Genomic DNA, 22,790 nt, shown 5'->3' with positions numbered 1-22,790 from the left:
GACCTTTTGTCTTAGAATGTCAGCCCGAAAATAGCTCATTTTTGTGATTTGTGTACAAAACATATCGAAATGTCATTTTTCCTAAAACTTGGTTATTGGGTCTTGTTTAAAGTTTAGGTGGTTGTTTTTGGAATCAAAATAGTTGAATGTTAGTAAGAAATAAAATAAAAAAACAAAAACAATAAAAAACATAAGTTAAAAAAACAATGAAATACATAAGAAATTATAAAAACAAGAGATAACATAAGAAATAAGCTAGCTCTTCCGAATTTTTTTTGTCGTATTTTATTTCAATTGGTCTTATAAATATATGTAGTGAAAAAGAATGCTCAAATATAAATAATAAATGATTTATGGGCAAAAATTTGATTTTATGACTTTATTTGCATAAATTACCATAAAATATGCAAATAAGTGAATTTTTAAAAAAAATTGAAATTTTCATATTATTCTATACACTTCAATTGACAAGCGTGCAAATTTTCGCGGAGATCGTCCGCTTTGCGGCCGAGATCTTAGGGGGGGGGGGAGGCCATAATGCCCCCCCCCCCTCCGGCCGAACAAAGACCTCAAATAGCCCGGCCTTTTTAGGGTTAAGTCATAAATTTATTTATTTATTTATTTCTGATATTTATGCAGGGTGGCACATATCACCAATTTGGTGGTCTTCCATGAGGCCCTGTTTGGTAATAATAAAAACAAATAACAGCATCAAAAACAAAATAGATAAATACACAAGCATATAAACAGGTAAAATACAAAATAATTGGTATCCCCTTGAAAAAACTGATCATTCAAGAATCATCCTTGATCATTTACAAGAAATAACAGTAATGACAGTAATAATAGAATGACAGTAATGAGGATCAATGCCCCACAAGAGGGCACTAATATGGCAAATCGACACGGTTTTGATCCTGGGGCCTCACAGTTACGAGGCTATTGCTTAACCACTGAACCATGACTGTACGCAACGGGGGCTAGGGTAGGGGGCAGTTCCCACAAATAACAATAATTAAAAAATAGGCAATACATTTTCAATAATTCATTGAATTTCCCCGGTCCCCAACATAACAACAATCTCTGAACGACCATGCATTATGGCTCAAGGCATGGGCACACATAACTAAATTTGTGTTGGGGACTTGGGGGAAATTCAATGAATTATTGAAAATTGATTGCATTTTCTTTGTTATTTTAATTTGTGGGAACTGCCCCCTACCCTAGCCCCCGCTGCGTACAGTCATGGTTTTGTGGCAAAGCAATGGCCTCGTAACCGTGAGACCCCAGGATCAAAACCGTGTGGATGTGCCATATAAGGGCCCTTTTGTGGGGCATTAATCCTCATTACTGTCATTTATGACTTAAGGGAGTAGGTCCCCTAGTTGGTAAGCCTAGTAGCATGCACATGCTTTAGCAGTCACGCAAAACAAACATTGGCAAATTATTATTCAATAAAATATGAGAATGTATACTATTATCTAGATCTATAAGAAATAAATCATTGTCAACAAAATTCCATAGAATGAGGTAAAAACAAAATATTCCAACTATATGAGCGACAGTGTACATGCATTGCCCAAAACATTTGGACTTTCTACATGCCTTGTAGTGATCGGACAAAATTAAATTAATAATTTGGTTGTATGAATTGATTAAATTATTGCGATTGACAGAATTAATGATTGAAGCAAAATTTACGTATTGATCTTGTTCTTTACATACGTCTAAGTTTTGCCGTATGCACGCTTTTATAGCAGTGTTCTTAAAAGTAATAATATGAAGCGGCCGAAACAAACGGGGAAAAGTATGCAGGTTTTTTAACTGCAATGACAAGGTGTTATAATATAAAAATATCCTTTGGATTTCATTGGACTAAGGCTTGAATTTGTGTTTTTTAAACCAATATTGTGACGTATTTTTTTACAGAGAGTTAACAACCTCTTACTCCAAAACATCATACATTGTATTGTTACATCAGAACTGATTGAAACCTCTCTATCACTATAGGAACTCATACAGTGTATGTTAAAAGTGATTCTCAGTCGCATAGAGATTCATTCTGTAGTCTAACGTCGAGGAAATTTACGATAAGAAAAATATCACAGAAAACGAGTAACGGTACTGTATCAAAGCATAGTAATGTTTAAACTACTTCTTACTCTTGGTTATGACAAATTAAAATGGTATTTATGAAACGAACCACAAAATATATTTGCCGCCGCATTCAATATGACGTCATTGACAGCTGATTGGCTAGTTTGGTAGTGACGTCGAACAAGCTTTGTTTGTGCTGCAGTGATCCAGCGAGCGGAAAAATGAGACACTCGGAGCAATATTCTCCCCTAGCAAACTTAAAACAGAGAGAAGGAAAGGAAAGAAGAAGAGGAGAGAAAGGAAAATAAAAAAAAGAGAAAAAAGAAAGGTAGGGGAGATCAGTTACGATTTTTCCCGCGAACAAGGTATGACCGGGGGGGGGGGCACTGGCGTACTGATTGGGGGGGGGGGGAGGCTGACATATGCCCCCTAAATATAATTCAAAGGTGGTTTATTTCTAATTCGATACGGGTGATTTACAAATGTTACTGAAATGACATAATTTTCCGAGATTTACCCTCAATGTTTAATTAATTATCCTTTTGTAAGCGTTTGTTGGAAAGTGGCAAATCAATAAAGAAAGAAAAAAAGAAAGTAACCTAAAAATACGACAAACGGATAGTTCTGCCTCTCCATATTTGTTTTTATATTTTTAACACACCCTTTCGGCCATACCGGGGGGGGGGGGGCTTTAGACGAATGGTAGCGTTCAAGTTAACGCGACGCGACACTCCCAACCCACCCTTTCGGCCAAACCGGGGGGGGGGGGGCTTTGGACGGATGGTCGCGTTCAAGTCAACGCGCCGCGACGCGACGCTACCTACCCTTTCGGCATAAGCCTCTGAAGAGATACTACCCGGATCCCAAATATTGCGAGCAAGCGAGCAAAACAAACGTATTTAGTGATCTCGTTGAGAGGAATCATCCTAATTTATCAATTATGCGATATAAAACGAACAAGAGGTAAACAAAAAAAAGGATACTTTGTTGAGGCATAAATGTCATTTCGATAGAGAAATACACTAGATAAGGTTATATATGGGCGCCATGCTGTCTGAATCGTGGCGCGATTCGGGCAGTGAGAGAATTAGACAAAGGCAAACAGAAAAAAGACATCCAGTGGAAGATTTAATTCACATTTCGTCTGTTGTTGTTGTACATAAGTGTTAACATACCCCATCTCACAGGCATATACATTTTTATCATTTTATTGCATTTCAAAGATTATTTTTCATCCACTTCGAATCCTTGTATGAAACAACAACATGTCCTACACACAATGTAAAGCTTACCTTGATTACCACTTTCTTGCGATTTTAACCTTCGTAATGTGGGGTCAGAATGAGAGTTGATCATACAGATGCTCCTATCAGAATTGAAACTTTGTCCGAAGAAGAACAATTCACCCAACCTCTTATAATATGCGTATAGGTGAACATCGAGATGGCGTCTAGTTGTATGCCATCCAACGTCAAACTGATGCTTACCTGCCCCTAATTGGCTCACAATTGATGGGCATATTTCACACCTGCAACATATGGCAAGTAGAGAACAAACAAATATCATTGTTTCACAATCACACAGTGAATGGGTAGCCGACAAAAGATATGCTCCGTTGCTTTTTTTGAATAGATTTTAATTGATTAATTGATTGGTTGTTTTTATTCATATTCCAAGCAAAAGCTTTACAGACATCAACATTTTTTTGAATAATATGCAAGTACATCATCCTTAATCAAAGTAATTCATAACATGAACATATGTTTATTATGTGAATAATTAAATACAGACATAACATGTTAACCTACTTCAAAGCTACGCTTGTTGCGTAAAGTTTTACTGATTTAGATCACTGACTAATATGAATATGAATCGAGGCAGTCTCACATGAAATGAATGCTTTCAAATTCGTTGTTATCTCAATTGGAAGCTTTGCATGGGGCAGTATGCTTGGCTAGGAAGAACTATAAGACGCAGATAACCGGCTGTAGTTAGACAACCTTCTTCAGAGTTATATCTCGGTCGCATGACTTGTATGTATCACTATGGTATTTTATATTCGTATGCGCATTACCCTTACCTGTATAAATATTGTTTTTCTTCAGGGCAGCCAGGATTAGTGTATCGGCTAAGCTTTTAAGGAATTCGTATTTCATTTATATACGTTCACAGAACCCCAAACCATGTGGTTAGTTTATATTGTACAGTCAATAAAATGAATTAAGTACTGGTGCACAAACCATAAGGTGCACCAGTCTTTTCTTTCTAGCTCAAAACCTTTTTTAAATAAATGATTACCCAGATGCAACAACAAAATAAATATATAAATAGCCAAGGTAGAAGGATTAATAGTAATAAGATCAATGTTTTCAAAAGTGTAAGATAGACCGTGATGCCCACAACACCTTGGATGACTTTTTCTTTTATGCGAGAAACATTTAGCGAGTGAAAACAAAAACTGTGCTCGTGCGAGTACCTCGCTGTAGAACAGAGGTCACAGATCCGTTGAAGTATCTTTCTTTCACTACAGTTGTGTGAAGTGACCGTATGTGTTTTCATCTCGTATTCGTCGCCGAGTATTTGATTTCCAAGTCATTTCAAGTTATTCAGGGTATGTACCAGGTCTGGTCATGGAAATGGACTGTGAAAGAAACGTTGGGGAATCGATCAGAAAAAAGCTGATTATCTAACATATAATATTCGTGTAAACTGCAAGGTTATGGAATCATCAAAATGATAATAAATTTGGCCCAGTCTTGGTAAAGTTACAAGCACTGTACACAGACAGATGTATGGGACTACGCGATATATATCCAGTCCGGATAGATATGATAATTTACCAAATATATATCAGTTAGTAGGCGGTTTCCCGGCAAAATATGAATCATTACGTGTTAGTCAAATCATATTCTTTCACATAATTGGTAATAAGAGCTTCCACTTCTTTTTTTTTTGAGAAGGGAGCGTTTCCAAAACTGGTCTTTCCCTTTAATACCAATGAGGCTCAGCAAAGAAGATTCTTACTATAAAATAATGTCGAGAATTACGTCTATGAATATTTACCTGAATTACATATACCCTTCGTGGATTTTGCCTCTCCATCCCCTTTCCCCCATTTTACTGCTGTCCCGCCATTTTCTAAACCCATGCTTCAACAACTTTCTCAATATCTTAACACGTTATTTTATTATTTCTTTGTTTCCCTTCATTTATCTCTGTTTCTTCTCTTTCTCTCTTTCCTTAATTATCCCCTTTATTATGTCCTCCCTTATCTATATTCTTGTTTCTTCCCCTCCCTCTCTCTCTCTCTCTCTCTTTCGCCTGCTATCTTTTTACTCTCCTCCTTTCTCTCACTCTCTCTATCTTTCACTCTTCCCTTCTTTCTCTCTCTCTCTTCCTCTCTCTCCCATTCTTTTGTTCGTCAATTACTTCCCATTGACTAATTTCGAAATTTATGATGAAACTCACAATGAGAACCATTTAGATTTTGAAGACATGTTTCAAGCATAAACCATTTCGTTTTTCATATATAAAGATTATGATAACCAATGGTACATTACATGACTTAAAACACAATAAATAAATACATCTGTTAATTTTGGGTTATCTTTTTAATTTGGTAAAGTCACACTGATTAATATTTTGTCGAATATCCCCAAAATGAGGTCGCAATGTATACATCTGAACAGTGTTGTTTTTCTGTTCACAAAATTATTTGTTAAAGAAAATGTCAGTTTACTGCATTCTGGGTAAAGATTAAGAGTGCATTTTCATAATGATCTTTTAGCAAACTGTCTATGGATTTCCATTGTTAAAAATAATTCTCAGTAAAGAGTCCCAAAGTGCTTACGTCATATTCGCTCGTCGTCCAGGACTAGTTCATAACAACAGCGCCTGGCCTACGTTTGAGGTCATATTGCTCCGTTTAGTCTCATTTCACAACACCCCTATCGTCAAAGTCAGCAGCCTAACATGTTGGCCTATGGACGTTTAAAAAAAAAAAAAAAAAAAAAAAAAAAAAAAAAAAAAAAAAAAAAAAAATCATTTTTTGTTTAAACGAAAAGCACATACACCCCGACGTACGTTATCACTAGCTCTTTCATTGGACCCCTCATGTCTCATTGACTTTTGAAAGTTCACCCACTGTAATTTTTCAAAATAGGTTGCAAGCTCGCCATTGCCTATAATACACATGTGAAACAAGTCGAACTATGGACTCAGTCTGCCAAGCGATTATATGATTATAGGTCAAGCACACGAAGGATAAGAAGCATGAATTATCAATTATCACTTCTGCTATGTTCATTATGTCCATTTCATCCAACCCCCCACCGTAATTTTCCATTCAGTAAAAGCAAACATTTTGCCGAGTTTAGCCAAAACATGAATATTCATGAACGGTCAGACAATACAGCCTTTTAGTACGTAACGTATAGTGAATGGGAATTGCATTATGGCTCAAGGCATGGGCACACAGAAGATTTTTTTATGTTGGGGACCGGGGTAGAATGCAATAAATTATTGAAAATTTATTGCATTTTCTGTTTTTTTTTTAATTTATGGAAACTGCCCCCTACCATAGCCCCCGCTGCGTACGGTCATGGTTCAGTGACAAAGCAATGGCCTCGTAACTGTGAGGCCCCAGGATCAACACCGTGTCGATGTGCTATATTAGTGCCCTTTTGTGAGGCATTAATCCTCATTACTGTCATTTATGACTTAAGGGCATAGGTCCCCTAGTTAATAAACATAGTTGCATAATATACATGCTTTAGCAGTCACGCAAAACACATATTGGCAAATTATTATTCAATAAAATCTGAGACTGTATACTATTATCTAGATCTAGTATTTTTAAATTATTTTTGAAATAATTCCATAAATTGGGATAAAAAAAAATATTCCACCGTTATGAGCAACAGTGTAAGTAGAATCTTACAAATACTGTGAATTATGTACATTTCATGACCCTACTTGTAATAAAGATGTGGGTTACATACCCTCACTTTTCAATACATTGTAAGCAATCATCAGCATCATCATCCTCATGACCTTTCGACATTGTTCATTTTGATGAAATGAATAAACTTGTTTCATTCATACATCATTGTTTTTCATGTATGTATGAACATGTCCCATAGTCAAATAAAAATCAACAAGTAAAACGTTACAAGTAATCAGTATAATCTACATGTGGTAATTGTGAGCGATGACAAACTGTGCAGCTTAAATGTATAATATCTTTCTACTATCTGTTCTATCAAACTATATATCAAAGATAGATATTTCCCGCTAGCATCATTATGACGTCAACAGTGTTGAATGTGACAAATGCTGAGTATTATCTATATATCATGAGCATACTCTTAATGTAAACAATCATGAATGTTTAACCTACTTAATCATATTATTCATTAGATACAAGTAGCATAATAATACATATATCAATATGTCAAATACCAAAGCGAAAAAAAAATCAACAAATTAAAAAATGCTACAAACACTTAGTATAATGCAGATATGTGCAGGTTGTGAGAGTGGTGGATACTAACACTGAGTAACTTCTTTCATTGTGAACATCTCTGCTATCAAACTAGATAAGGATACTATACAACATTGTTATTGTTTTATCCAATATACTGGTTGAATACATATACATCAACATGTCATATAACCAAATAAAAAAAAAAAAATCAAGAAATGGAATTGTACATATACTCAGTATAACGCAGTATTTGTTCTATCAAACAACATATCAAAGATTAAAATATCTCATATAATAATAAAAATAAATTCAACGGTTCTGAATGTTACAAATACTGGGTATTTTCTGCTATCAACATAATTATCATGAACATACTTGCAACGTAAATACTTGATATATAAGGGGACTTTGCCCTATTTAGTTGTTAAATTTTTAATTTTATCAAATACACTTTTGAATATATGAATATATCAACATGTCTCAAAGCAAAATGAAAATCAACAAATTTAATGTTTAAACAAGATGATTGATATTATACAGCTATTCACCTGCTGTGTGTGTGTTTGCTTTCAAACAAGACTGCAACCTTTTTCAATAGTTGTATTTCTTTCGTTCTTATCCCCAAGCGAGATTTTTATTTCCATAATTTCAATACATATTTACATTATTACTCGATAATTAAGTGACACATAACATAGGCTATATTAATATCATAGCATTTGTCTTGTCAAAAAATTACATATCAAAGGATTGAATGTTTCATAATAAGCAAAATGATGAAATCAACAGTGTCAAATCTTACAAATACTGGGTATTACGCTGCTATGTACATATTATATGCATAGTTTTAATGTGAATACTTTTTGATAGATAACGAGACTTTGCAACCTATGTAGTTGTTGTATTAGTCATTCCATCAAATGTATTTCTTAAATACCTGTCATAGCCCCCCCCCCCCCCAACCAAAAAACAGAAAGTTGCAGAAATTCAGTGTTATGCAAGTTTTACATGTTGTGAGTTTGTTAGATGACCTCTGCAACCTATTTCAATATTTTAGCATCGCTTTTATCAATTACATATACATAACAAAGAGTCTCATAGACAAATCATATGAAATCAACAAATGTTATTCTGACCAATACTGGATATCATGCAGGTATTTACAGGTTTATATGTTCTGAGATATTTGCTTTGCATATTCTCGTATGATATATTACAATACCATTCTATCTAAAGAAATATATTATGAAGGGTTTGTAAAGATATTGACAAGAAAAAAGGTAATCAGTTAATTTGTTCTCAGAAGAAGGATTGGTGAAAAGTGTTTTTGCCCGCCACCCCCCCCCCCTCTCAATCGTCCAGAAAGGTATATCTGGTTTACCCATGAATATAAAACACATTTGATTTCATTTCTTTAGCTGAAAATACAATCAATTAGTTTGAATCTTTCAAACGAATATACCTATACTGTACATGTACTTTATGTAATGCAGCTATTTGCATGTACCTATCACATGAGCGTATACAATGTACATGTTGTGCTTTTTGGAGCCATAAGGGCAGTTACTTAGTACATACTCTGGCTCTAAACGGATGATATACACGTAGTATCTTAACAAAGGGGTAAATTATCTTTCATTGTTGTAGGAAATGTTGAATAAAAGTACATGTGCATAAAGTAGATTAACACATCTCTTAAAACCAAAAGGGAAATGTTCAAGAGCAAGAAATCAAATTGAACTTTAAATATACTCCTTATAATAGCTTATAAAGCAGCTATTTACATGTACATCTTATGTATAAGCACTTGTGATGTGAATAGTTTTTTGACAGAAAAGAAGGTTATGCAACCTTTTTCTTTTATTTGTTAACATTTATTTTGTTCCTAATGAAGAACAAGGCGAAATTATTTATCGTGTGAAAGAGATATACTTAAAGGGGTCTCTCCTGTGTGGACTGCCCTTAGCAGAACACAATGAACTATTTTAACATGTAACAGAACAGAGAAAAATTTGTAATTAGTATCTTGGCAGATCAGGAAACTCTGTATCGTATTGCATTATTAAAGTATTTCAATAAAAGTCATTTATTTTCTCCTAAAGTCATTATGATTTTAATTCCATTTTTGCATTTTTTAAAATTTCCCTTAGCTTTTTGTATTCTGTTTGCACAAACCTGGCTAGAACCTGGTTATGGTAATGACAATTGCACTAATGCAAATCCTTGCATTGCCTCACTTTTCTTATAAAAAATAAATGATTGCAACAATTAATTTATTAATGGGGCAATTGTTTATCCTGTATATCATATAACAATATCTATATATTCAGATTTGCATGTAATCATTGTGATGCTAGTGGTGATAGCCATATCATTTGTTTATGTATATACATGTAAATACAAAGTGCACTGGAAAATTGTAATAAAACAGGATTTAATTCAGATCAATAACAGTGATAGATTTTCTCTTGCTTTTCGTATTCTATTATTCATATTACAAATTTGGCTTGAGCCTGATTATGGTGATTGTAATTGTACTCATGCAAATTCATGTATTGCTATACTCTTCCTTGAAATTAAGAAATGATAACAATTCATTTATTCACGTTGAAAGTGTTCATCTTGTTTATCTATGTACATATTATAGGATACAATTGAGATATGCATGTAATTATTCGGATGCTAGTGATGACGTCATGTCATCCTACCTTAGGAACTTAACATGTTGGAACCATCATCAAATGAGGGTTTTCTAGTCTGTAAAGATTGAAGGGAAATGATTATATCAAGATAATATTTTGTAGATATCATGTGTTTATGTACATGCATGTGTATACGTAATGAACATGGGAAATTGTATTCAAAAGGGATTTGATTTAGAAGGTAAACTTGTTTTTGAACACGAGAATGTTGTCTCCATCGCTAGCAATCAGTTTCCCTGATGACGTCATCATCACCCGAGATGATCTTAGGTGACCACCCCTTTCCTCCAGTGATTCCAGTTCTGTTGCTAGATAGAATAATGCTACTCTTCTCTTCTTCATATCACTCCCACTCATCACCTGATCAATCACACACGTCTTGCTTGCATCATCTAATGTCACGACATAGAGGTCGTCTGTCATTGGATCGATGCAGGCATTCAGGATGACACCACTGTGGGGGATTTCCCTTTGGCCACCCTGTCTGTCGATGATGAACACTCTGTGATCTTCTGGGTAGGGTTGAGCAATGATGTGACCTGATGATAGTACACCACGCATTATTATATTCTGTTTACATGTGATGGTATTCATGATTTTACTATCAGCTGGGTTGATGACGTATATCTTAGACTGATTCCACTCAGCAGCGATGATCATCCCATCCTGGTCAACAGCTACATCCACCACTGTGAAGTCATCCGTTGTGATTTTTGGTATTGTGACGTCATTGATGTGCTTCCATTGTCTATCATACACACTAATGAGTCCATTCAAACTGTCCCCTGTACACCCTTCACTGTATTTACCGCATACTACATTGCTATCATTTAGCAATTCACAGGAAGTAACCCATGATGTATAACTATTGGTTATCACTCTCTGAGTATTTTTAGTATTTATATCTACCATGTAAGTATGTATGTTATCATTTGAGCTATCTGTGATGATCACATTGCATTCATCTATGTAACCTACAACGAATGGGAATGTGATGTTATCACTGACATTGATTGTATCAATGAGCTTCCACTCCCCATCATACCCATTTATTCTCCCATCATACTTCTTTCTTCCAGCACCCTTCACAAAACTCACATCCGATATTGTATCAGTGATTTGTTTCACCCCAACCTCATTCAGTTGCTTCTTTAGTTCATCACTCACTGAAATATTTACATGATGCCCGTTTTTGACGACATTTTTATCATTTTCGAGTACTGTATCAAGTGTATGTTCTGTAGTCTCTGTTGTTTTTGTGTTACCCTGCCACGCTTTCTCCAACTCACTAATCTTTCTTTCTTTCTCTTCAGCGATGTTCTTAATGTCTGTTTCCAGACCTTGCTGTTTATTTTCGATGGGTTCTCGTCTCCTCTCTGCATTTGTACGGTTTGATTCAAGTCGTGTTTCTCTCTCTTCATCGTTCTTTTGCATCTTTTCATTGATTTGTTTAATCTCATCTTGAAGTTTTTGATTCTTCTCATCAATCTCCTGGTTGATTTGTGCAGCATCCTCCTTCCCTTTGTCTTTGTCTGTTTGGATCGCCTCATTGATTACCAAATCAACTTCATCTTTCAAATCTTTTAGATGGGTGTCGGTGTCTTTCCTACACTGATGAATCTGATATCCATAAACTCGACAAACCTCCAATTTGTCATTTGCCTTTTCTTTTAGAATGTTTAGTTTTACTCTAATATCCAAGATGGCGCCCTCTATATCCTGTTGTACGCAAGACATATCACGATGATCTATCGTTGCGCATAATTGACATACTGCTACATTGTGAGTTTTACAATACAGTTTGATTTCTTCACCATCATGCTTCTCACAATACAGATTTGGCCTACCCTTTCTTGCTTTTCCGATGCATCCCTCTTTGGAGGCGCAGCCATCGCATAGCGTTTTCTTCTCCGTTACGTAGTAAGTCACATCTGTGATTACCTCACAGTTCTCTCCTTCACAGGTGTTTTCTGCAGAACTGAAGTTCGCCGCCATCCTGATCAGAGTATATACCTGTAGAAAGAACAATTCTCAAGAGAGAAACATAGAGAGAGAGAGAGAGAGAGAGAGAGAGACGGGGTGGGAGAAAAAGGGGTAGGATGAATGGGGCAGGAATAGACAGAGGCGGGAGGAACGGAGAGAAGAGGGTGGAATGAAGAGAGAGAAGGAGGGAGAAAGAAACGGAGAGAGAAGGAGGAGAGGGCAGGAGTAATGGGGAGCCACGGAGGGAGGGACATAAAGAGGATCAGAAAAAAGGAAAAAGAAAGGGATTGAAGGAGACAGAGGGAAGGGAAGAATCGAGCGAGAGGAAGAATAGAAAGAAAAAAAATATTACAATGACCCCCATCAGTAATATTTCCTAATGCGAATTGACAAAATGCTATGAATGCATTCTATTTTTCCCTTCTGTGAAATTGCTTTGAAATTGATATACAAAGATTACATACTGTTTTTTTTATTATTCAATTATTACGAAACACTTGTACAGTCTTGATGTGTGTGGATGTGCATCTGTCGCAACCATTAATAACCTGTATATATATATATATATATATATATATAGGCGTGAAGAAAATGGCCTAGGAACGTGAGACGTAGCTGTACTTTACAAGTTTATATATATGTATATAATGAGAGCAAATAATATATGTATATTAAATTGATCGTTTTTTCAGGTACAAGTGTTCGCAATTCGTAGGATACAAAGATTGCCCCAAAAATTTGTACTTCTAGAGCTTTCTCTTGATCAGAAAAAATGGAAGTAATATATTTATTAATATTATTTGTATACATCATAACACTTCACCTAGTTAGTATTTTTTTGCAAAATGACAGTTACATAGGCTTAGGATTGTGAGCGCGATTTGATAGCGATATTATGATGTGATATTATCAAGTGGCCGAGACATTTGGAGCAATATATTTAGCGCTTTATAACTGCAAAACAAATTTGCTTTATTAAAGCCTTTTGAATTCGAATGGACTTAGACCTCAAATTTGTTTTTAAACAAATACTATGACGCATTTTATAGATAGCGTTAACAACCTAACACAGTATTATTACATCAAAAGAGATTGAAATCACTCTGTCAATATAGCATATTTATACAGTTGGTGGTCAATATGATACTTATAGTCTAAAAGAGAAGTATTTCCGTTGTCTAACTTTGAGGAAATTTATTTATTTTCAACGTGAAAGCAAATACTGTTTTACATCATGTGATATGATTGCTGATAAGGTACACAGATTTGATATAAAAACCTCTTGTCAGTGGCGTATTCCGGGTTCAGTATGGGAGGGGGGTGCTATTTTTTAGAGGTGCTGTGGTGTAGTGGATAAGTCACTCAACTGTATGTAACTGGGTTTAAATCCCAGCCCGACACCAACGTCCTTTGGCAAGACATTAGTCTAAATTTCTCACTCTCCACCCAGGTGTTAAATAGGTACCCAGTAAGATGGGAAAAATAATGTACACTGTTGGTCATAATGGTGGTATACTTTTTTCACTTCAATTTATAGAATGATTTTGACAATAATTTATTCCTAATGGATCTAGATAATGGTATACATTGTCAGATTTTATTGAATAGTAAATTGCGAGTGCTTGTTTTGCGTAACTGCTGAAGCATGTTCATGCTTTTATGTTTATAAACTACGAGACCTACGTCCATAAGTCATAGCTGACAGAAATGCGGATTAATGCCTTACAAAAGGGCACTTATATAACTGATAGACACGGTTTTGATCATTGGGCCTCACAGTTGCGAGGCCATTAATTGCTTTGCAACTGAATCATGACTGTACTATATAATATACAATATATAATATTTGAATATTAGGACACTGCTAACGTTTAATTTTTTTTCCAGATAGGACATACTGAATTCATGGCCTTTTGTTCTTCTGCTCGCCATCTGCAATACATATCAGATGTACGGCGTAAAATAAATGGTAAATTCATTCCCCCCTCCCCTAAAATTACAGATCTTGGTGTATGCACTGATACTATGTTCAAATTGACCTCTCATATAAACGACGTATTCCGTAATTGTAATTATCATCTCCGCAATATATGGAGGATTCGACGATGAATTGATTTAAAGACATGTCACCATGCTGTCCGAGATCTAATTCTTTCTAGGTTGGATTATTGCAATAGTCGTTATACTATTTTATCTGCTAAGGATAGAAGGAAACTTGAAACTGTCCAGAATCGTGCCGCTAGGTTAATATTTGGTCTTGGGTCAAGAACTCATACTTCACCTTTGGTTAATGAGCTCCACTGGTCACCTCTCCACTAACGTGTTCTGTTTATATTCTGTTTGTATGCTTTTAAAAAACTCAATCATTTGGCACCTGAATATCTTAATGACACCCTCCAAATATATACACAAACTCGTAATCTACGTTCAGCAACCGACACATTTAAACTTATCATTCCCAAATCTAGACTCTCATCAGCTGGGAAACGTTTTGCAGTAGCTGCATCAAAGACGTGGAACAGCATCCCTCTTTCCATAAGGGAAATTACCTGTCTTGCAACCTCAAAAGATCCCTAAAAACTTACAATTTCCCCAATGATCTATGTGATATTCTTCCTGTACTCTACATTTTGGTCTTTTGTATGTATTTGCATTTGTAAACGCTATGGTACTCATTGTCTTTAGCGCTCCTAAATATTCGATGTATTATATATATATATATATATATATATATATATATATATATATATAAACATGAAATATTCATTATTCCTGCAAAGTTCTACAGCATTTGATGTTGGCTGTAAAAGGGACATAGTATCTTTAATGACGTAGGCCCTCTAGTTAATAAATATAGTAGCATACGCATGTTTTAGCAGTCACGCAAAACAAACACTCGTCAATTATTATTCAATAAAATATGAGAATGTTTACTATTATCTAGATCTATTAGGAATAAATAATTTGTCAAAATCATTCCATAAATTCGGGTAAAAACAATTATTCCACCATTATGAAGAACAGTGTAGTTTGCTGAGCATTGTGAGCGTCTGTAAAATGATGCCTGGCTGGAATGCTTCCCAGAGAGTGTAGATCCGATGACTGGGGTAATAATATATCTGTAAAGCGCTAAGGGACATCGTTGATGTATTAAGTGCCATATAAAAGCGGAATACTATTATTTTTTAGTTGACTACATTAGTGTTTTTCAACCACCTATATTTCTTTTGTTTACGGTACAATTATTATAGGAATTTTTGGAGATGAGGTGTTGACAATTATCGCGTTACCCCGATCGACAATTAGTAAACAAGTATTTGTTTTTTTTTCATTCTATAATATGGGCACATTTGTTATTTATTCATCAATATACATTTTCGCGCAAGGACCCTTGCCCCAGAAAAAACTATCCAAATCTCAAATATTTCAAGCGATTATTCTTTTATTACCATGGCAAAAATGTGTTATTTAGTCATCAACATACACTATTTAAAAAGTAAGATTATATATTCGGTCATTTCGTTGCCAGGAATCATCCCGAGTTATCCATTTTGCGATAATTAGAGGGACGGGGGCTAACAATAAGACACTTCGTATTGGTATCAATTTCATTTCGATACAATAAATATTCGGGTGCCGTGCTGCTCCGTTTAATTCGATATTGGGGCACATTATCACATCATCATATTTTATGGTGTCGTTTCTAAATTTTGCGAAAAATATATACTTTACTATTTCTGAAATGTGTTTATTTCTTCAAAATACATATATATATATATATAAACATATATTTGAGCATCTTGCATTTTCTGAAGCTGACGATGTCCAAAATATATATTTTAAATATAAGTATGAAAGACCCGCGGCCTTTCGGTTGAAAAACGCTCTACTAAATAGTCGAAATTTGAGGAGGCTCCTTTAAAAAATGGTAAAATTCTGTATTTTAAAGTGAACCAGAAACACATGCATACTGTTTCATTTCTGCTTTTTCCAGTATGTCTTCTATCTTTCAGTCCTATCTCCAGTTTTTTTTTTCTCTATTGTATGCTCCATCAATGACGCAGATTAGTTCACCCCAAAGTATTTCGTGATAATCGCCCCTTTTTCTTCATACAGCATATATCATTTAATACTTATCATGTTGTTCCCAAGTTACTGATTACGAATTGAAATCTATCTCCTTAAATAATTTGATAATAAAAGATGAAATGACATACAAATGGACACTTAATCTTGGTAGGGTGCGGCATAAGGGGTTTATATGTAACGGAAAAAGGCCCCAATTTGAGAAAGAAGATTGACCAGGTCGGGAGGTAAATATACCCCTTGCTCCTTTAGAGTGGAACAAACTGTGTATTTTAAGAGAAATAGACGCACATTCATACTCTCTCTCTCTCTCTCTCTCTCTGTTTTTGTTCCTATATGTTTTCTATCTTTCCCTCCTATCTTCTTTTTTATTCTTCTTTGCTGTATGATACATTAAGGACCCACAGCATTTTATGATACTATTTTAATGCACCTTTTACTGATTCACATAATATTATAATTTGCTAAGAGTATTTGTAAAGTAATCTAACTTCTTGAATGATCTCACGTTATTTGTATTCCCCCTTTTCCATCATCTCACATTCTTCTCAACCCGTAGCTGCGCCACTGGTTAAACCAACATTGTGACGCAGTTTATAGATATAGACCAGACAAGGTATCGACCAGTTCTAGTCATTTGATTGCATTGTGAAACAAAAGTTGTGCAATCGATGAGAAAAAGTTGGTCATAATTATAGCACATAAATATTGGTGTGTACTGCAAGTTTTTAGAATCATCAACATAATAATAAATTTGGCCCAGTCTTGGTAAAGTTACAAGCACTGTACGCATAAAATGTATACGGGACTACGCGATATCTATCCAGTCCGGAAAGATATAATAATTTATTTTAAATATATCAAATAGTAGGCGGTTTCCCGGCAACAATTGTATCATCACGTTTTAGTCAAAACATATTCCTTCACATGATTGGTAATAATAGCTTCCATTTCATTTTTTGAGAGGGGGACGCTTACCAAACTGTTATATACCTTTAATAACCTGATACTGCAACACATCATACAACGTAAATATGACATTCCAATTCAGTGCAACCATTTTGACAATAAAGCATAATCCTACATTGTATAGTCAATATGATACTTACAGTTTTCTAGAAAAGTATTCTGTTGTTTAACGTTGATCTGAATAAATCTATAAGCAGACAAATATCATAGGAAATGAACCACTGCTTCGTAGGCAAAGAGACGTTTAAAACCTGAACTCACTCCTTGTGATGTAAAATGATAATTGTATTTATGAAATCAACCAAGTATCACCTAGTCTTATCTCATGAGGTTAATTTTTAACTTGAAAGTAAACATTTGTTTCCCTCATGTGATATGATAGCTGATAACGTTTATGTATTTTGATCTATTGCCCGTTGTCAATATCGCGATGCATACATTTGCTTATCAGTTTAAGAAAAATATATTGGAGTTCATATAACGAAATTACTATCTCAAATTGACGTACTGTATATATTTGTTTTGATAAAGTTTTATTGACTGTGTTATCTTTGGAACCTGTCCGTGACAGGAATATCTTATCGGAAGGCGATAGAGGGCGAGGGGTGATGGTTATTCTTACCTTGATTAAACACGTGTGCCATTTATTTTAACTATCATGATATTTTGTCAACATGGGACCGTAGAGGTGTTGTGGTCGAGTGAATGCGTCGGCGTACTGTCGATCACAAGGTCCGCGGTTCGAGTCCCGCTGCCGCACTAATGTCATTTGGCAAGACATTGATCTACATTTGCCACACCAAGGTGAAGTAAATGGGTACCTGGTAGGAATTTATTCCTTGTAATTGAAATGAAATTGAAATGCTAGAGCGCCGTATGACAGCCAAGCGCCAGGGTAATAATCGGGAGCGCCAGTACGGTCAAATCTGACTGACATGAGCGCTATACAAGAACCCACCATTATTATTATTCTGAACATTATGTTGTCTTTCATGTTAGGGAAAATGATTTTAAAATAATATATAACTAGTCTCTATATGTACCATTTTTGTTTGCACTGCCGGCAAATATGTATTATATGCATGAATGTAGTCTAGTCGGACTTGTGCAAGCATAATACGTTGGCTTGTCGAATTAGTTTATCTCTAAAGGCTTAATAACATACGGTTGAATATAAAGGGAAATCCAAACTTAATACCAAACTTTGAATTAAATTTATTTCTAATTGCTGTTAAATAGCACATTACACAGATGTAACTTTATAATATGATCTATTTATTTGAATGAGGTTTCAAAAACAAACTTTCATATTAAAATCGTATGCAAAACAGCTTGTTTGAACACATGTATTTCTGAATGAATATGGAGAATGCATGGCAAATATTGTTGTAAGTTGAAGCAGCATTTCCATCACGAATAGTCATGTAGAGAAGAGGAGCAATATTTTTTCCTTGCACGATCTAGGGGGGGGGGGGGACAAAGTAGGAACTGGAGCATCCCCCTTTTTGTGCTTGATATATATCATAATTTTTTGCCTGAATGAATCGCCATTTTCGCCTGATAATCTGTTTACACAAATATTTGTATAGATTCCGGGGGGGGGGGGGGGGGGGATTGAACCCCTCCCACCGTTCATAACATCTGAGTCTGCCCCCTGATCTTACAGGCAACAATTTATTGAGAGTAATGAGATAGTTCTATACACTATAAACTGTTGTTATTAATTGTTCACTCTTTATTTTGTGGGCACAAATATGATTTAGAGGGGAGGGGAAGCAACAGGAAAAATAGGTGAGGGACACAGTGTAAGTACGAGAGAGAGAAGGAGAGAAAGGAAGAGAGAGAGAGAGAGAAAGAAAGAGAGATGGGGAATAAGAGAGAGTGAAAGAGGGAGCTAGGATGAGAGACAGAGGGGAAATAAATACAGAGAGAGAGAGAGAGAGATGGAGAGAGGATGACATAAAGAGGGGGTTAAGAAGTAAAGATAGAAAAGAGAAATGGAATACAGAAGAAAAGGTAGAGAAGGAATGGGAGACAGTGAGGGAAAAAGAAAGAAAGGAGGAGATTGTGGGGGATATGGAAAGAGATGGTGACTAGATAAGATAAAGAGGGAATGAAGAAGTAAAGAGAGAGGGAAGAAAAAGAAGTAAAGGGTGAGAAAAGGGGTTTGCGAGAGAAAGAGGAATGAGAAAGAGAGATAGAGAGAGAGAGAGAGAGGGTTGAAGAAAACAAGAGAGTGGATAAAGAAGGAAAGAGAGAAAGGAGAAAGATGGGAGTATACGTGTGTGTGTGTGTGTGACAGAGAGAGAGAGACATACAGACATAGACAGAGAGAGACATACAGAAAGGGGTAGGGGGGGGGTTAAGAGAAATGATAATAGATTATCACAATGAAAACATTTAAGATATTTACAATGTTGTTGTAGCATGGATCGAGCCATTAAGGGGGCACCGGTGGAATGGGGCAGGGGTCAACATGCCATTCAGAAGAAAAAAAATATTCATACATGTATTTCTCATGATTCGTTATATCAAGAAGGTTTCTGTTTCTCTCCCTTCCTTACCACCAATGTCTCTCTTTCTCTCCCTCTCTTTAATAATTTCTTTCTTCCCGTTCCCCATTATCACCCTCTCTCATGTTTGTAAATCATTTCCTGCTATCCCTGTAAATGTAAGAAACCCTCATTTCAAAGTTCTTTTTCATCTAATTTTTCGTCCGATTACCTCTTAATTTGAAATCTTTGATGATACTCACGATGACAACAAATTAGATTTTGAAGACACATTTTATTAACGCAAAAAACAAGTTTTTCATAGACAGTTAAAAATGTTCACAACCAATGAAAACTTTTATGATGACTTTACAACACAATATACATATATCTATTCAACTGATATTGTTGACCTCAATTTGGTAATGTCAAACTGATTAATGTCTTATCAAATATTCCAAAAATTAACTGACAAGGCACACATTCACAAATTGTCTCTTTTTTATCATCATCCTCATGCAAGCTTTCTATGAATTCCACGGTTTTCAGCAGTACTCGTTATAGAGTGCTAAATTTGCTCGTCGCATAGGTTTATACTTTTTCTAAACAACAGTCAGAGCCTGCGTATGAGGTCCACCGTGAAATCATTCAAGCAACGTGCTGGAACAGGGCAAATTTAGTGGTTAGTGGTGGTCCGATCACGACACCATTGTTTGAATTGAATTTGAAATTATTAACAACAACATAACACAATGTTACAAAATGTATTCAAGTGGGTAACAAAAATAACATGTCGTATACATATCCATGTACATGGGTTACAAAGAAATAATTTTTTTTTTCCATAGTTGAACCATACAAATTATTTAAAGTTAATCATACATCATGTCATATCAAACCTGTGAATTAGCTATAACTTAATAAAACGTAGAGTTTTGTGGCTGGAATTGAAATTCACAGAGTTCCAATAACTTATAAGTGATTCAAATAAAGGATATTTTTAAACTTAAAAACTTAAAATGTTGTTAAAGGGAGAACCAAAAGTTAGCACAAGTGCTAGTCGGGATTGGTTTTCCGTGTTTCTAAACTGTATATTACATTTATTTTGTCTTAATATCATATTATTTGATCCTTATGATTCATCTCTGCTTAGGAGTTTAATTCTGAGATTTTGACGAAATGATGATCTTGTTTTTTTCTTCTCTTATATTTATGGGCAAATTATTCCACAGCTTTGCTCCAATGAAAGAAATTGAAAAAGTCCCACGTGTCTTACTACATTTAGGTAATCGTAGCATTAAATGTTCTCTCCCTCTTGTTCTATACATGTGATTCATTAAAACAAAGTAATCCATTAACGAATGTGGTAGATGTCCTTTCTGCAGATCATATACAAATGTCGATACTGAATGCTCGATCAGATTATGCACATCTAATACCTGTAGACGTACGAACAGTGCCTTTGAACTTGTTCTAAATGGGGAATATGTAATCACATGCATGGCCATTTTCTGTGCCAATAGTATGCAATTTAAATGATTTTTATAGCAACTTCCCCAAACTTCAATACCATAAAGTATGTGCGGCTGGATAAAGGATTTATACAAGAGCATGAGACTGTGCTTAGGCACATAGTGCCTCAACTTACACAGCAGTCCAATCTTCCTCCGTATACACTTATTAACTTTCTGAATTTGCTCCTTCCACATCAAGGTTTCATCAATTTGAATTCCTACGAAAGATGCTGCATTGACTCTATCTATCACTGTATCACTGAGTTTTAAAATACCCCTAATTTCACATGATTGCCTTTGTCCCTTAATGAGCATATAATTTGTTTTCTTTAAGTTTATTGTCAACTTGTTAACAAAACACCATTTTTGGACTTCCAAAAATTTGATATTTACTTCATTCATATCTATTTCTTTCTGTCTTTTATTAAAAGTATGAAATAGGTTTGAATCATTAGCAAATAATCTAAATTCAAAATATTTAGTAGAAGATGGTAAATCATTAATATATATTAGAAACAAAGTGGGCCCTAGGACTGAACCTTGAGGGACACCATATGTTATCCTTCTCCTACTTGATATTATTTCCTTGTAGCATAAGACTTGCGATCGATTTGAAAGGTAACTTTAAAACCATAATGTTTTAACTTTCCTAAAAGGATTTCGCAATCAATAGTATCGAATGCTTTCTTAAAATCTATAAAAATACCTAGCGTTGGTTTACCTTTATCCATTGATTTTATAAGTGTATCTACAAGATTTATCAATGATAACTTCGTACTATATCGCTTGCGAAAACCGTACTGATGTTCATACAAAATCTTGTTAGATTCTAAGAAATTCATTAGACGACCATTAGCTAATTTCTCAAAGATTTTTGCAATGACCGGTAGAACAGAAATGGGCCTGTAATTTCCAGGGTCGGTCTTTTGTCCTTTTTTGTATAAATATATAATGGTTTATTTATTCAAAAATCACATTGCAGCCCAAAGGCTGAATTGCACGATTTTTTACAAATCTTTTACATAAAAACAGATTATAATGAACATTGTAAAAAGCATTACACAAAATAAAGGAGTCACTTTTGCCGTCTTCAATGCATCCGGGAACTCTCCCTTTTCTAATGACAAATTGAATATGTACGTCAGTGGCGCAACAATATAGGGTATCGCATCCCTAATTAATCTTACTGGCAATTTGTCATATCCATGGGATTTCTTAACATCGAGAGCATTTAGATTGTCAAAAACTTCCATTTCTTTTATGGGTTTCCAAGAGAAGGATTTTTCATTTCTTCTAGCTAAATAGTTTTCGAAATCAAGATTAACAGTTGGAATCTTCTTTGCTAATGTTGATCACTACATTGCTTGGAACCAGCAATATTGAAAACTTAGCCAATATGACGTCATACCTTGATACTACATGTTTATGCTACAACTATTTTCATGACTGTGTAATATGAATG

Source organism: Strongylocentrotus purpuratus, unplaced genomic scaffold (assembly GCF_000002235.5).
Source record: "Strongylocentrotus purpuratus isolate Spur 01 unplaced genomic scaffold, Spur_5.0 spur5_scaffold_20, whole genome shotgun sequence".
Taxonomy (NCBI): domain Eukaryota; kingdom Metazoa; phylum Echinodermata; class Echinoidea; order Camarodonta; family Strongylocentrotidae; genus Strongylocentrotus; species Strongylocentrotus purpuratus.
Note: the sequence above shows the minus strand (reverse complement) of the source record.